The sequence below is a fragment of the Bison bison genome, unplaced genomic scaffold (genome assembly GCF_000754665.1).
Source record: "Bison bison bison isolate TAMUID 2011002044 unplaced genomic scaffold, Bison_UMD1.0 scf7180017864066, whole genome shotgun sequence".
NCBI lineage: Eukaryota > Metazoa > Chordata > Mammalia > Artiodactyla > Bovidae > Bison > Bison bison.
The window spans coordinates 6,347,187-6,364,956 of NW_011494638.1; positions in this window are offsets into that span (position 1 = coordinate 6,347,187).

The following is a 17,770-nucleotide window of genomic DNA, read 5'->3' on the forward strand; positions in this document are numbered from 1 at the left end:
TTTTTCTCCTTTGCTTTTCACTTCTCTTCTTTTCACAGCTGTTTGTAAGGCCTCCCCAGACAGCCATTTTGCTTTTTTGCATTTCTTTTTCTTGGGGATGGTTGATCCCTGTCTCCTGTACAATGTCATGAACCTCAGCCCATAGTTCATCAGGCACTCTATCTATCAGATCTAGTCCCTTAAATCTATTTCTCACTTCCACTGTATAATCATAAGGGATTTGATTTAGGTTTGCAGGGATCAGGAGAGAAGTTTCTGTCTGAACAGGAAGTTGTGTTAGTAACCTCTAAGTCTCCTTTCAACTCTCAAAATCTAAGCTTCTCATCACATGCCTCCTTCTGTTAATCATATCTTGGTATGTTAGTCCTATCTCTAGACGAAGCCATACTTTAAATTGAAGAAGCTGGATAGAGGGGTAAAAAGATTTCTGGACTAGCTTCTGGTCTTAGCTTTGCCAACAGTTAACTACTGTGTGACTTTGGATCAGTCAAAGTCCCTGGGCCTCAATTTCTTCATCTGAAAACAGAGAGGATTGCATTCTAACCTCCCTCCCAGCACAAGTAAGTATAATAAATGGAATCTTTGATAGGTTTACTTAATAATAAAATGGAAATTAAAGTAGACAAAGTACTTTAAATACTGCCTGGGCTACTGTCAGTCCTTAATAAATATTAGCTCTCTTTATTTCCATTTTTGTTCACTCATTGAGTTATATCTGACTCTTTGCATGCGACCCTATGCAAAGCACACCAGGCTTCCCTGTCCTTCACTATCTCCTGGAGGTTGCTCAAACTCATGTCCATTGAGTTAGTGATGCCATCCAACCATCTTGTCTTCTGTTGCCCCCTTCTCCTGCCCTCAATCTTTTGGAGCATCAGGGTCTTTTCCAGTGAGTTGGTTCTTTGCAGCCAGTGGCCAAAGTATTGGAGCTTCAGCTTTAGCATCAGTCCTTCCAATGAATATTCAGGGTTGATTTCCTTTAGGATTCACTGGTTTGACCTCTTTGCTGTCCAAGGGACTCTCAAGAGTCTTCTCCAGCACCAAAGTTCAAAAGCATCAATTCTTCAGTACTCAGCCTTCTTCATGGTTCAACCCTCACATCCTTACATGACTACTGGAAAAACTATAATTTGACTATACAGACCTTTGTCGACAAAGTGATGTCTCTGCTTTTTAATATGCTGCCTGGATTTGTCTTAGCTTTTCTTCCAAGGATCAAGCATCTCTTAATTCCATGGTTGCAGTCACCGTCCACAGTGATTTTGGAGTCCAAGAAAATAAAATCTGTCATTGCTTCCACTTTTTCCCCTTCTATTTGCCATGAAGTGATAGGACTGGATGTCATGGTCTTAGGTTTCCTGTTGAGTTTTAAGCCAGCTTTTTCACTCTCCTCTTTCATGTTCATCTAGAGGCTCTTTAGTTCTTTTTGCTTTCTGCCACTAGGGTGGTATCATTTGCATATCTGAGGTTGTTGATAGTTCTCCCAGCAATCTTGATTCCAGCTTCTGCTTCATCCAGCCTGGCATTTCACACGATGTACTCTGCATATAAGTTAAATAAGCAGGGTGACAATATATAGCCTTGACATACTCCTTTCCCAATTTTAAGCCAGTCCGTTGTTCAATGTCCAGTTCTAACTGTTGCTTCTTGACCTGCATACAGGTTTCTCAAGAGGCAGTAAAATGGTGTGGTTTTCCCATCTCTTGAAGAATTTTCCACACTTTGTTTTGATCCACACAGTGAAAGGCTTTCACATAGTCAATGAGGCAGAAGTAGATGTTTTTCTGGAATTCTCTTGTTTTTTCAATGATCCAACAGATGTTGTCAATTTGATCTCTGGTTCCTTTATCTTTTCTAAATCCAGTTTGTACATCTGAAAGTTCTTGGTTCATGTACTGTTGAAGCCTAGCTTGAAGGATTTTGAGCATTAACATGCTAGCATGTGAAATGAGCACAATTGTACAGTACTTTGTAGTTCTCTGGTATTGTCCTTCTCTGGGATTGGAATGAAAACTGACCTTTTCCAGTCCTGTGGCCACTGCTGCATTTTCCAAATTTGCTGGCATTCTGAGTGCAACATTTTAACAGCATCATCTTTTAGGATTTGAAATAGCTCAGCTGGTATTCCATCCCCCCCAATAGCTTTGTTCGTACTAATGCTTCCTAAAGACCCCTTGACTTCACGCTCCAGAATGTCTGGCTCTAGGTGAGTGACCACACCACCATGGTTATCCTGGTCCTTAAGATCTTTTTTGTACATGGTTATTTCCATGGTTATCATTATTATAATATTTTCCAATTCTGCAATTATGTATACAACGGAACTGTGAGTTGCTTTAGACCTTCAGTTCATTTGCTGTGCTCAATGGTGATCAAAAAATGACTCAGAATCATTTCCTGCCTAAGTCCCTTCACCTGGTAACCAGGCGTCCTTCATGCCCTTGTATAGGGCAAGCCCTTCATAAATAATTGGATTAAATCTGAAGTGGCTCCTCTCTTGCTCTGTGCCCACCAGAGGGCACCAAAGAAAAAGAACAAATCTACTCTCAGCTAAGGCACCAAACACAGGAAGATAGGGCTTCCCTGGTGGCTCAGTGGCAAAGAATTCGCCTGCCAAGCAGCAGTCTCAGGGGATTAGATCTGTGGGTCAGGAAGATCCCTGGGAGAAGGAAATGGCAACCAGCTCCAGTATTCTTGCCTGGAAAATCCCATGGACAGAGGAGTCTGGCAGGGTATAGTCCATGGGGTTGCAAAAGAGTCAGACACAACTTAGCTTTTGGAAGTCTCCTGTTTCACCCCGTCCACAAAGAACTCAACACAAAAGAGGAAAGGGGATTTCCCAAGGTTACCAAGTAATAAGTGGTTGAAAAGTGAAAGTGGAAGCCGCTCAGTCGTGTCTGACTCTTTGAGACCCCATGGACTATACAGTCCATGGAATTCTCCAAGCTGGAATACTGGAATGGGTAGCCGTTCCCTTCTCCAAGGGATCTTCCCAACCCAGGGATCGAACCCAGGTCTCCCTCATTGCAGGTGGATTCTTTACCAGATGAGCCACCAGGGAAGCCCAGTTAGTGGTTAAGTCCTCAGAAAAGCAAGCCTGGGATCTCAGTCCTCGTTCTCGAGTCTTTCACCTACAGTAATTTTTATGTTTCCATGTTGCTTCCTTAGCGATAAAGCACTGTAAACTCAGCATCCTCTGTGGCCCCAGTTCTCTCACAGCATAGTCTTGGGTTTGAATCCTGACTCTACTCCTCACCAACTGTGTGACCATGGGTAAGTTACACAACTTATCCAAGATTTGGAATCATGTCTTACGATTATTATGGTTATAATAATTACACTTCTTTCAAAGGGTTGTTGAGAAGAGTAAATAAAAAATTGTAATGGAAGTAATGTAATGGAAAATGCCCTGTGGCATTTTATGCCTTGAATTTACAAGGTGCCTTCATAGCTATGAATACTTATTTTTGTAAAAAAAAAATTTTTTTATCTAAATGAATTGAAACTGAATAATGTAGGTCTCAAATTCAGATGCTTTTAGAGCCAGCCATTTGAATAAAGCAGCCTGGATATACAACAACAAGGACTTCTAGGGATTGTGGCAAAACAATTGTGGCCATGGGAGACAATTAACCTTTACCAGGAGAAAATTCAAGCCTAGTGTTGCCAGATCTTCCAAAATGTCAAGAGAAATCAGCAATCTGGGTTTTTATGTGCAGATTTCTGATTTTTTAAGAAATACTGTACAGACAAAATAAAATCCAGACCAGCAGCTTGTTATGCCTGCTTTCAAAGCTAATTTTAGAGCTCCATATGCAGACACACAACACACTAGAATTGAGAAGCTCAATCCAACAAATTCAGGAGAAGAAATGCTGCCTCTAATTTGTAGGGAATGTGCCAATCATACAAACACACAGGGTTGTTTTTCCAAGGACCTTACTCAGCAGACACATTGAACCCCTGGGTTCAATCTTGCCATCTCTGATAAATCCTCCAGCATTCCTTGATATCTTTAGTTTTTCTGCTCATTCCATGCCTGATACCATTTAAATTGCCACAGTCTTCCAGGTTGCCTATAAATTATACCTTCCACATGATATATATTTTTTCTTTATCAGGTAGAAAATAACATTTCACAATTTTATAAATATAACATTCATTTTTATTTAACAGCTACCTTCATTAGATATTCATTGAAAAGTTCTCTGTAAGCAACAACTAGACGGGGAAAAGGGGTTGAGTTGTATAGAATCTTTTTATATCAAACTGTCAATACACAGTAAAAATAAAAGTCATTTTGTGCCAGTCAATGAAAGAAAATAAACAGTGGGCACATCAGACCAGCAAAGAGAAAACGCAGTATTAAGGGAAAGTGCACAAAGGGGGCAGTGTGAACTAGCAGAAGAGTTCAGTCGAAACTTCTTAAAGATCCTTAGTTGTTTTCAGCTCTCCACCTTGACAGGTTCAAGCCCTGCAGTTTTTGCTTAATTTTCATAGAGCATCTCCACCACATCTCCCTTCCTTTGTGGAAGAGGGCTGATTGGGAAACCTGTTTGTTTTTCATTGGTTTACACTCTTGCGAAATGTTCTTGGGCAAACTCAGCCTGGTGGTTTTACTTATAGATTGCTGTGTTTCAGGCTACCCTTTGGACATTGTGAGAAGACACTGACCTGTGTATAGCCTTTTGTTTAAACCTGAGGTTTCCAATTAGCACGGCCAAAATATAATTACGTCGACTTGGTTCTGTTATGATTTGTTTCAAAGAAGCGTTTTTAAAGTCAGCCGAAGAATGTTAAAGAAACATGCCATAGCCAGGTCAGTGAGAGTGGCACCAAGTTAATGAAATGAGGAGACAGTGAGGCGGGGTAGACGTGACAGGGATTGAGTGAGAGGGCCTATGAGCACAAGGCATCCTGTAGTCTAGACACTCATGTCTAATGAGGAGAGAGACAGGGAACCAATATCAAGGGCTTGTGTGTGCCCTGCCTTCCCCCAGTCATTTTGATATGGAAAAGCCAGTGTGATACTAAAAGAGATTAAAAATAATTTTACATGCCAAAGAAAGTGAGGTTAATTTTTATGAGACACAGTAAAGAATAGTGGAAATAACACCAAAGACTCAGTCCTCTTTCTTGTTAACTGTGGTCTTAGACAAGCTGTTACCTTCTTTGGGTTTTAATCCTACAATCTACAAAATGAAAGGTTTAGAAGACAAAAGTCCAAGGACTCCTCCAGGTCTGATGGTGTCTTGTCTGCATTTTCACCAATTTTTTTTTTAATTTTGAAAAATTTCAAGTCTATAGACTTAAAGTAACATCCATATACTCTTCACTTAGATTTACCAATTGTCAACATTTTGCTGAATTTGCTTTAACTTTCTTTCTCTGTTGCTATCAATCTATCAATCATCTTTCTATTCATATACAGAGGAAATACAGGAGAAAAAAGTGTATGTTTTTATTATCTGTTATTAAGTCTTTTAAATTACGTTGCAGACATTCATGACATTTCATCACTAAGTAGTTCACCATGCATCTCCTGAGAATAAAGATCTTCTACATAACCACAGAGTCACAATCACATCCAAGAAGATGACAATTCCATGGTAAAGAATCTGCCCACAATGCAGGAGATGCAGCTTCAATCCCTGGGTCGGGAAGATCCTCTGGAGAAGGAAATGGCAACCCACTCCAGTATTCTTGCTTGGAGAATCCCATGGACATAGGAGCCTGGCAGGCTACAGTCCATGGGGTCACAAAGAGTTGGACAAAACTTAGTGACTAAATAACAAGAACAATATAATCTAATACCCAATTCATATTCATATTTCTACAACTGTACAAAATTCTTGTACTGATTGTTATGCTTTTAGCCTTTCAGGCCATAGTGTTTCAAAACAGTGAACAGTGCTCCTCTTTCTCTTTGTCCTTTGTTTAAACTTATGTATGTTGACTTTTTGAGAAATTCAGTTATTTTTAGAACATTTTGCACACTCCGGATAAGGCAGATTGTTTCCTTGTGGTGTAGTTAACATGTTCCTCTAACTCTACATTTCCTGTACACCAAAAGGGCTGGCAGCTTGATCAGATGCAGATTAGACATTTCTGCCAAGATGCATCTTAAGCAATTTTGTGTTCTTCATGTTGCATCATGCCAGAAGTCACACAATGGGTTGTCCCAGTATCTGTGATGTTAAGCTTGGCCTCTTAGTTAAGGTGGTGATGGCCAGATCTCTCCAGAGTAAAAGTACATTTCTTCTCCTCTGTATTAGTAATCTGTGGGTTAAAACTGTGATGCCATATGAATAGACTGTCTTAGCACCCACTGATGATCCTCACCTGAATTCATCATGTTGGGATTGCAGAGACTGTCTCATTTTAGCCTTCCTTCTATGTTTATTAACTATCATTCTTTTGTAAAAATGAGCTTTCTTTTTATTCTTCCTTCTCTCTCTCTTTCTCTGTTCTCTATTTCTCTTCTCTCTCTTTCTGTTCTGTTTCTCTCTCTAGTCTCCCTTTCTCTCTCCCCCTCCCCCTGCCGCCCCCACCCTTTCCTTCTCCCTCTCTTTCAAATTACTATGGTCTCATGAATTGTATATATATTTAATGTGTTATAAACAATTACATTCCTTGTTCTTTTCAATGTCCAAATGGTCCCAAATGTGGCTAGAGGCAGAGCCTTTAAGATAGATCCTGAATTGCTTTTTATAAGAACACACTGGTTTTTAAGTTTCTCCTTGTTGTTTAGCAATATAAAATATTTCTGATTCGCTACATACAGATTCAGCCATTCTCTAAGGAGTCCTTTTTCTTTTTAATGGAAAAGGATATTCACATTGAGATCTAGGCAATACGCGTGCTCACTGCCACTAAGTACCATCACTTGTAAGTCCTTTCAAGTGGGCAAAGCTAGGAAACATACATATATATGAATTCCTATATTCAAATTTCATATAAAAGGTTTTTTTAAAAAAAACTTCTTTTATTTTCTATTTTTATTTCTTTTCTCTTAAAATCTTGATTCCTGATACTATATCTACTTACATATTTTTAATATTGACATATAGTTTCAAAAGTGTAATACTAACATTACTAACAACTAATGGGCATACTAAATCTTTAGTTGCCTTTGAATTCCTTTTGTTAAAGTAGATCCCACTAAGGGATGGTGAGCCAAGCTCCTGATACATACTAAATTTTACTTGAATCAATTCTTTTCTCTGTGTGGTTATTTTATCAATATGATATACAGCTAGATTCATTTGTTTTTAAAATTGTATTCCAATTTAGAGTTTGCTTTTCTTTTAATTTTCCAGATAAATAATATACATCCTCCTGTATCCACTCCTTCTACCCCAGTCCCACTCCTCCTCCTTATAAATATTACTACTTTCTGGTTTATCCCTTGTGTGTGTGTCTGTGTGTCTGCTTGTTTTTGTTTGTTTGCTTGCTTTGCAAAACACATTTTTTCCTTTCTTCCTGGGCAGAGGATATCCTACTATACAGGTTTTTCTACCTTGCTTCTTTCACCAAACAATGTATCCTAAAAGTTACTCCAAATTCATTCATAAAGATCTTCCTCACTCTTTTTCCTATATCACCAGATATTTTCAAAGGAATATTTTCAAAGTGAGACTTCAGAAAATAAGAACTAATCTGTACTTGACACTGTGTCAGAAGATTTTAAAGGTGGAAATGGAGATCAAGTAAATCAATTTCTCCACTTCACAGCTGTTGAAACTGAGGCTCAGAAGAGTGAGATGACTGACCCCTCTGGTAGAAAAGCTCTCTGAGGATAAGACCCTGGAAGCTGCTGCTAGGTACAACCCCTGTTGAATGAAGTTTATATGCACTAGGAATAAATAATGCCAGCCAACAACAATCAAGAGGGAAATCTGATGGTATCTAAGTCCCTACATATGAGTCTCTAAAGCCAGCTCTACATTCACCTTTTCCACAATATGAACAGAAAAAAATGACATAGTTATCAATACAGCAAGCTAAATTACCTCCCCAAAAGATGGAGATGATGATAAGTTGCAGTAACTGCATTGCAAAAGGAATGTAGAATTAGAAAATAACATTACAAAATCAAGGTGAAAACTGCACAATAGATAAAGAGGAGGTTTCAGATTAGGACTTTCTACTGTGTTTCACAGTTCATTCAAACGCAGCCTGTAATGGGAGAACACGCCCTCCCTACGTGACCGCTGTTCTTTCCTCACCAGGAAAACATGTGATTCAAAAACAGGTCATGGTCTCCTCCAGAAGGAAATTCAGTGGTTTCTCCTATCTAACCTCCCAACCCTAATTCTTTTGCTAAATACTTATCAAGCAAGTTTCAAAGAGCTAGGAGGGCTTCTATTATCTATGCCCCACAGAATAGTGACCTTTCAGTTAGCAAAATGGTCTTAAATTGGCTGTCTGTATAATCAGTTTCATCAAAGAGTCACAGCTGGAATTGCTGGCCCCAGGGCTTTGGGAAGTGGAGGTTTCATCTTTTATAAATTTTGATACTGCTTTCTCTCTCTTTTTCTAGAAGGGGAAGAAAGGTTTAGCCCAATTTTAAAGGCCAGAGGAAGAAGATCTTTGTTTCAGTGGAATTAATTTGCAAAATCATTCTTTTTGGATTCTAGGCAGAGTAACTTGCTGAAATGATGGACCCATCATTTCATGTAATTGATGACAGCAACCTCCTAACGTCAACCCCTGCCTCCCCACCATTTAGCATCCCAGAGGTGCTATTCAGAAAAGTCCCACCAAAAGCCTCCCCATACTGGGGCCTATGAGTTCTTTCAGACAAAAAGTCTTTTGGCCATGATACCAAGTCCTTCCTTGACAAAGAGTGTAAGTCCAACTGACTAGGTTACTGCTGGGGTCTTCAGCATGGATACTTTCCTAGTGATACATCAAAAATCCTCCAGGATTAACTTTTCCTGACTACAGGGGGACCATAAGGAGATGCAAAACACCACTTTAAACACCAAACACTAGCTTATCACCTGTGTACTTGTGCTCAGTCATGTCCAACTCTTTGTGACCCCATGGACTGTAGCCCGCCAGGCTCCTCTGTCCATGGGATTCTCCAGACATGAACACTGGAGTGGGTTGCCATGCTCTCCTGCAGGGGATCTTCCCAACCCAGGGGTATAACCCACATCCTGTGTTTCCTGCATTGCAGGCAGATTCTTTACCACTGAGCCATCGAGGAAGCCCCCATAGCTTATCATATTGATTTTCAAAACTTAAAGTCCATGAGCTGCAATTTCTGCAACCATAAGATGAAGAAATAGAATACTACCTCAGAAGGGTATTTTGCTCAGGGAACGCTGATTGAGTAAGCGCATCACTGAACTAATTACTTTGCTAACTAGATGAGTCAGAGTTCTTGGTTGCAAGCAATAGAATTCAATATGGTATTAACTAAAGCAGGAAGGGAGTCTAGGCAAGATACCAAGGAGCTCAGAGAACTGGACAGAAACTGAAGAGCCAGCCCAGGAATGTGGGCTGGAACCTAAGCAGCAGGAAGACAGCTAAGGTCCTGCCACAGGAACAGTCCCTTAGCGTGCAGGGCGCGCACCTCCTCCCTCTGGCCGCCCCCGCTGCTGCTGGTCCCTCCACACTGTGCCAACTCATTTGCTAATACAATGCTCCTGTCCAAAAAGAAACTGAAATTACATTCTATTTCTGGGATACAAGTCTGTACTTTTGGGTCTCTTAGCTTCATCATCCAGTGTTTCCAAAATGTGTGAATTCAAATATGTGAAGAAATTACCACAATTTTGAAACGACCATTTCTTCTACCACCTGAGAAATACCTGCTTCTGCCAAACATCTGGACCTTTTTCTGAAGATTAAAACTCAGTATTGAAAAAAAATAGATGGGCAGACAGATGGACAGATAGACAGATAATTCAGAAAAAAAATAAAAAAGAAACAACTGAAAGAAATACGTCTCAGGCACCTGACTTGAGCACTGAAGACTTGGAGGCAAATGTGATGGATTCTTTAAGTTTTAATTTTCCTTTTTCACACCAGGATTTTATCTACAGAGACAAATGGTTTCTGGCAATTATCTCATGCAAAAGCTTTAGGTTTTATATGGAAGGTGTTACATGAGATAGTAGACCATATCACCAATTATGGTTTCACAAGCTCAAAAAAGCCTTTAAAAAGGAATAAACCTCATGCAGAATGTTTTCTAAAGGCAAGTTTTTATCCCAGAACAGTTCTGCCAGCCATACTGAGGACAGAGCCAGGTGCCTGGGCTCCTCCAGTGTAGTTCACCCCAGACACAGCCTAAAGAATCTGGATGTACGCTCAGCAGCTGCTTCCAACAGACCTCCCCTCCAGTGCTGGTTGTGCTAGAGTGAGGCTTCGGCACGGATGTGCCCACCATGAATGGATGAACCAACCTCCAAACATGTTCCCACAGCCCTGGGTTTAGGCCTCGGACTCCAGACAGGAAGGGGCAGATGGGCATCTTATTCAAGAAGGTTTAAAACGTGACATGTGCTCTGGCCCAGGGAGCATCATGGGCCTCAGTAGTAGGAGGAGCGTCTGCAGAGGGAATTGCTGCTTCTTTTTCATTTTCTGGAAAAAGCTCAGCAGCCGCTCCAACTCCAGCACAGCAATAAAGGTTCTATCACCCAAGAGGCAGCCTTCCAGCCATGGGGACGCTTGGCAGAAACTGCATCGCCAAGGGTGGGACTGACATTGGAAGCCAAGAGGTAAATCCTAAGCCATTAGTTCACACAGAAGAGAGTTGGGAGAGGCCATTAAAAAAAAAAAAATACTGGAAATGTTAGTCATTAGAACATGCAAAACAGCAGTGAATTTAAATGCTTGTAAATACAACCAAAATGCTGCAAACCTCAATTCATTCCAAAGATTTGAGACCGATTTTCTTTCTTTTTTTCCATTTTAGGAAAAAATTAAGATGCAGACAAAAATAAAATTAGGTTAGTAAGGTAAGGTCTGACATCGCACAGTATCTTCCAGAAATGTAAGCCACATGACCCCATCCAAGCTGGACGAATGAATGTCCATGCCTCTCTGCAAGGAGGTGCTGTTAGGGTAGGGAATGGGAAAGAGGCCTGACCAGCTCAGAAGAAGGAATGGTGGGACCTGGGAGAAAGCATTTTCCTTTCTTGGAAAGGTTTGTTTTCTCAAACCCCATTCTCCCTGCTGAAGTCTGCTTCCCCAGTATGCCCCCCACTGCCTTGTGGCTCCCCCTGCCCTGACTCAGCTATCCCTCCCAGCCCCTCTGGCTCCCAGAACACCTCTCACACCTTCATTCAAGGGAGTGAAAGGTTTTGACTCTTCCAGAAGGAACACCAGTTACACAAGCAAGTGGGAAGATGGTCACAGAGTGTATGTTCCCTTCCTTTGCTTTTGTTTGTTTGTTGATGAGGGCAGAGTTGGGGGGCTGAGAAAGACAACAAAACAGGGAATTCTCCTGTCCCTAGAATCAGATTGTTCCTAAGACTGGACCTGGAGGTAGAATTATTTTCCTCATAGAAGGGAGGGGGAGGAAAGGAAGGATCATCCCTCCCATTCTCCCCACTCCCATACTCTCCACTTTCCCTTAATCCTACCTGTTCCCTCTGTGGTAGCATGCCTGGGACACAGGCTCTGGATCCCAGCCTAACTCATCACGGCCCTCCCACCCCACAGAAGCCCACACTCAATTTAGGCCTGGTGCTCTGCCTGACTGACAGCTTTTTCCAGTGTAGGGGAAAGGAGAGGCTTGGGGTGTGCAAAAGAGTGCCTAGGAAAAGTCCTGGCAGAATGAGAACCAGCAGGCAGAGAGAATTAGGATTCCTGAGCACATCTCAGGGGAACTTAGTCTTGGGATCTAAACAGAGGGCAGAAAGCAGCCAAAGGCAAGGCAGTAAAATCTAGAATTTTTGTCTTCAATTTGCAAGCGATAATGATGCCCCCGAGACTAACATCAGGATAACAACACACACACACACCCCATATTTGACCCTCACACCAACCTCTTGGCATATGTAATGACTGTCTCAACATTACAGACCCTGAAACCCAGCCCTAGGAAACTGAAATGACTTCCACCAAAGAAAGTGCAAAACATACAAGAGAGGTTTGAGTCTTCTATTCTCCGCATATTAGTGATAAACAACCCATGAACTTCAGCAATTATTGCTGAGGATCAAGATTTACCAAAACAAAAAGAGGGGAAAAGATTATAAAGGAAAAAAAGTACATTTTTTTTCTTTATAAAAGGAATCACAGTTAAATCCCCTGATGTGAACTAATAACTGGAACTCAGTGTGATAATGGATATGATGAGCCATGTCTGATTAATAAATCCCTTACAAGTTTTGTTTGATTATTATAATCTAATAAGATCTATATACACTTATGAGATTTTCACAAATTAAGTACTTCGCAGCGTTTTCTTACAACATTATTTTTCAAAGAGATTAACATAATCAATTATTTTATAAGGTTTCATGGGCTCATGAAGCTTCACATGATGAAACATAAACCAAATACAAAGATAATCTTTGTTCCAAATTATTCCTACATTTCAAATAAGGATGACAGTATCATGTAAGATAAGTTGGTATCTTTATAGTTTGCTTTTTAAGAATCACTTCCCCAAGGTGAGCTTTTTAGGACATACAAACACACAGAGAGACAGACAGACACACACACACACACACACACACACAAAGGTGGGGTGGTGAAAGTCACTCAGTCGTGTCCGACTCTTTGCGACCCCACGGACTATACAGTCCACGGAATTCTCCAGGCCAAAACACTGGAGTGGGTAGCCTTTCCCTTCTCCAGGGGATCTTCCCAGCCCAGGGATTGAACCCAGGTCTCCCTCATTGCAGGCGGATTCTTTACCAGTTAAGCCACAAGGGAAGCCCAAGAACAGGAGAGGTAGGTGGTCAGGATTTAATAACTCACACTGCCACCAGGTGGAGGCAAAGTGCCATGGGTCACAAAGCCTAGAAGGGTAATGGAGAATTTGCTAAAATTACAGCTTGTAGTTCTGAGTTCAAACCTTACAGATTTATGATCATAAATCTTTCTATTTCTTATTATAGATATTTACTGAAGTATCAAGGCAAGCAAGCTATAAACAAACATTTAAAATAGCTTTGTAGAGGGGTTTTACAAATGAAAAATCACTGAAAATCCCTTCAATCACTGAAAATTCCTTTTCTCACAAATACCTTCAAAGAAACACTGCTAGCTCCTCCTTATGGTGCTTTAAATGCGAAACGCCCCCAAATCTGGATTATGTCTTGCAAAACTTCAGCTTGAGGGCTCTGACCTCTTTCCCAGAGTAAGAAAGAGGGGTGAAGGGAATTTGAAGGGTGGTGGTGGGAAAGGCAACAGACGGTGACCAGCTGGCCTGTTTGCCCAAGACAGTCCCAGTTTTAGCAGTGAATGTTCCATATCCGGGAAAATCCCTTAGTCTTAAGAAGAGCAAAAATATATACATAGCTTCTCATTTCAGACTCTCTGCTCCAAAACATTCATTTCTTCTCATTAGGGAAAAAAAGGCAAATGCCTTGTCATCTGATGAACTGTACACGTCCCATGTATAGAAATCCTCCTTTAAGCATGAGTCTACTGCTAGGTCAGGGGTGTGCTTTATATATTACATGGAGGCAGAATATACTGCAGATATACAACGTGTGTGCCGGTGAATGGTGATGCAGAGCAGGTGGGACCAGTTTTGTATGTAAAAAGACAAGGCCTGTAAGAAGTCCCTCAGTTCCCCATCCTGACTTCTGAGGCTGACCCTTGAGGTCTCTGATGAGGCTGCCAGGTAGAAGAGAAGCGGGAAGGAAACCAGCCTGGGCTGACAGCGGATGCTGACTCTGGAGCAAAGACCAGAGGCTCCAGGAAAGCTATATTTAGCCCAGCCCTGTTAACAGCTCACCCCCTTGGATATCCTTAGGAAAGTAACAAGGAGAGTTCTTGACAGTGAACCGGGAGTGAAATAACATGGACAGGCTTATGACTTGAAAAGAAGAATACCTTTAAGGAAATGACCTAAAAAGGACAACTCCATGGGGATTCGATGAAAATGTTAATGTTATTTTGCGAATTGCTTTCCTGAGCAATATAGGTTCATTATATTCATTTCCTGTTCCTTCTCACATAATTGGCTCAATCATAATTTAGCTTTTGTTTAGGACACACATTCTTTATCAAGTTCACGCTCTTGGTCACACAGCACCAGCAAAGCCTGCTCTCTACACCTGTCCCCTGCCAGTGCCTACTCATTGAGGAAACCAACAGACTGTGATAGCGTTCTTAAAAACACTGGTCTGGTAAGAATTATTTCTAGACCCTCCAAAAGACAGGCCAGAGATGCTGACCGCAGAGGAGGCAATGTCACACGAGGATGGTTCTCTTGCCCTGGGGCTGCGAGCGGCCCAGACAATGAACAAATGCAGCACGATGGAACACACACTACTAGAACAACACATTTATTTATTGAAGCTGAGGCCAGGGAACAGAAGACAGCTGAGAAATATGGTCGAGTTCCTAACTTGACAATGAATAAGCAGGCTCTAATTTACAATTGCACGGGTGTGAGACTGCCATATGTTATGTAAATAGCTGTGTGTCCCTTTAAGAAAAGAAGTGGCGTGAAGACAAAGCCCTTTTGTACTACTGACTGAGCCTACCTTGATCTTCAGAAAATAAAAAGGCACCTGGATAGAGCTGCCAGATAAAATATAGGACACCCAGTTACATTTAAATGTCAGATAAATAATGAAAACATTTTGGTATAAGTATGTCCCAGTATTGCATAGCCATGCACATACTAAAAATACTCTCCATTGTTTACCTACAGTTAAAATTGAATAGAATGCCCTGTATTTGTATTTGCTGGATCTGGTAACCCTACCCCAGGGAACAAAAAGGAAGGGACTGTGAGATGGAGAGAGGAGTCGTCATGAAGGCAAAGGAAGAGAAAGCTGACCACGCATCAGTAACACCCAAGAGAGGAGAAGCCCAAACAGAGAGAAAGTCCAGGAGCACAGAGAAAACATTATATACTCTTTCTCTCCTTAGAAAAGAAAAGGATATGATTAAAATGGAACAGCTGGAGAACAAAATAATCTTGGAAATTTTTAGCGTGATACCAAAATATAAACTTAATAGAAGGCTTTGTTTATAAAGAAGAGTATCTCTCCCACAAAATAGAACAAAAAGACAAAGGCCTGGTAAATATCACAGAAACTATAACAGACATAGAGAATCAGTTCAGGAAGACCAATATTGACATTATAATGTTTCAGAAATAGAGAACTGGAGAAAAACAGAGGAAACTACCAAAAACTGATATTGAAAAGTTCATGGAACTGAATAATAATAGCGAACATTTATTGGGTGATTACTATGTGTTTTATAAGTATTAATTTATTTAAATCTCCAATCACCCTGAGATAGCCACTATTATTAGCCCCATTTCACAGATGAAGAAACTGAAGCACAGAGAAGTTAGGTAACTTGTGGCCAACAAGGCCAAGACCAAGATTCAAATCTGGAGGCCAACTCCAGGGCCCAAGTTCTGGAAGTCATTGTGTCTTAGTCTGGCTTCCCTACACAAATAAAGCCAAAGACACAGGTTTACTTGCTATCCCTTCATCTGGGAGGGCAAGCCTAGGAAAGCAGGAATGAGGGAAAAGAGGGAGGAAGGCAGGAAAGGAGGAGAACAAATACCACAAGAGAAGGTGCTCTCAGGCTAGCCATGGACTTGTAATAAGTATAGCTGGTTGTTTTACAGCCTCTTGACAAACCAACCAGGAGACAGTAGGCTCCATTGGCCAAACATTCCCATGGGGTTTTAACCCTCCCTCCCTGCACTTCTTAGTTGTTCCACCTGGCCTTTCAGAGGCCACCAAAGAAGCCAGATCCATGGCATCCAGACAAGTGCACACGGGCCGGTAGCATGTCTGTGTGCTTGTACATCTCCTGGCAGTTTCTTGGGCATTGCTTGGGGAGCCAACAAGCATGTGTAGATGTTGGGTGGATCCAGAGCCTCAGGCATCAGTGGGAACAGGGAATCCCTAGGGCAGGAAGTAAAAGACAGGTGGCATGAAGAATGAGGCAGAATCCTGCCAAATCATGCCTGTGAGTGACAGGAAAGCTTGGAGTAGTTGCCACTGAAGGCCTGGCCAGCCAAGCAGATGATGATGGAGACAGAGCTCAACAAGAACTGGAACTTCTCCTCTGGGGCCTTGAAGAATGTTGGTTGGTGCCAGGTGATCCTCTGGAGGGCTATCAGTAAATGGCAGCTGGACCAACCTAGAGAGATGCATAATTGGACTGGGCACATTTTCCTATGTTGAGTCCACAGAACTGAATACTGACAATGACTCTATCAATACAGCAAAAACATTTACTGAGGTGGTACCCAGTGCCAGGCACTATTCTAATGCTACATTTATGTTATTCATTTTAATCTGACAGCAGTATCAGAAGGTTCCTGGTGATTTTACAGACAAAGATACTAGCACAGAGAGGGTTAGTAACTCAGCCAGCACCACAGTTGGCTTTTGATATAAAGCTCTGGGGAGCTGGTTTTGAATCTGGGTCATCTCACTCTGGTGTCAGTTCATTTAACTATCAAAAGCCCACTGAATGATCAGCAAACACAGGAGAAAACTTCCCCAAATGTGGAAGCTTGAAACATCAGGAATAAAAAGATGATTCTAAAAGTTTCCAGGAGGACAAATCACAAGAAAATGAGACTCAGGATGCTTATTAGTCTTCCTAACAGCAATACTAAATGCAGGCAACAACAGAGCAATGACTTCAAATTTTTAAAGAAAATAAATTTTCAACCTAGAATTTTACATCCAGTCAATTTGTCAAGTATGAAAACACAATAAAGACACATACAGACAGGTTTAGGCTCAGAAAATTGACACTTTTTTTTCTTAGAAAGTTACTAGAGGATTCTAGAGATGGTAAATACAACCTAGAAAATCCATTAAGAGAAGATCCCAGGTTGATAACTGTGTCACAGGACCAGAGAGTCATCCACCCATAGCAAAGCTGGAAAACAGAGGGTTCACAAGAGTGTCCAGGAAAAAAGTGGACCCGTAGGTGATACAATAGATGAGATGTTGAAGCAACTGAAAATAAGAAGCAATTTAGTTCAGTTCAGTTCAGTCACTCAGTCGTGTCCGACTCTTTGTGACCCCATGAACTGCAGCATGCCAGGCCTGCCTGTCCATCACCAACTCCTGGAGTTCACTCAGACTCACGTCAATCGAGTAGGTGATGCCATCCAGCCATCTCATCCTCTGTCGATCCCTTCTCTTCCTGCCCCCAATCCCTCCCAGCATCAGAGTCTTTTCCAATGAGTCAACTCTTCACATGAGGTGGCCAAAGTATTGGAGTTTCAGCTTTACCATCAGTCCTTCCAATGAACACCCAGGACTGATCTCCTTTAGAATGGACTGGTTAGATCTCCTTGCAGTCCAAGGACTCTCAAGAGTCTTCTCCAACACCACAGTTCAAAAGCATCAGTTCTTCAGCACTCAGCTTTCTTCACAGTCCAACTCTCACATCCATACATGACCACTGGAAAAACCATACCCTTGACTAGACGGACCTTTGTTGGCAGAGTAATGTCTCTGCTTTTCAATATGCTATCTAGATTGGTCATAACTTTCCTTCCAAGGAGTAAGTGTCATTTAATTTCATGGCTACAGTCACCAACTGCAGTGATTTTGGAGCCCCCAGAAATAAAGTCTGA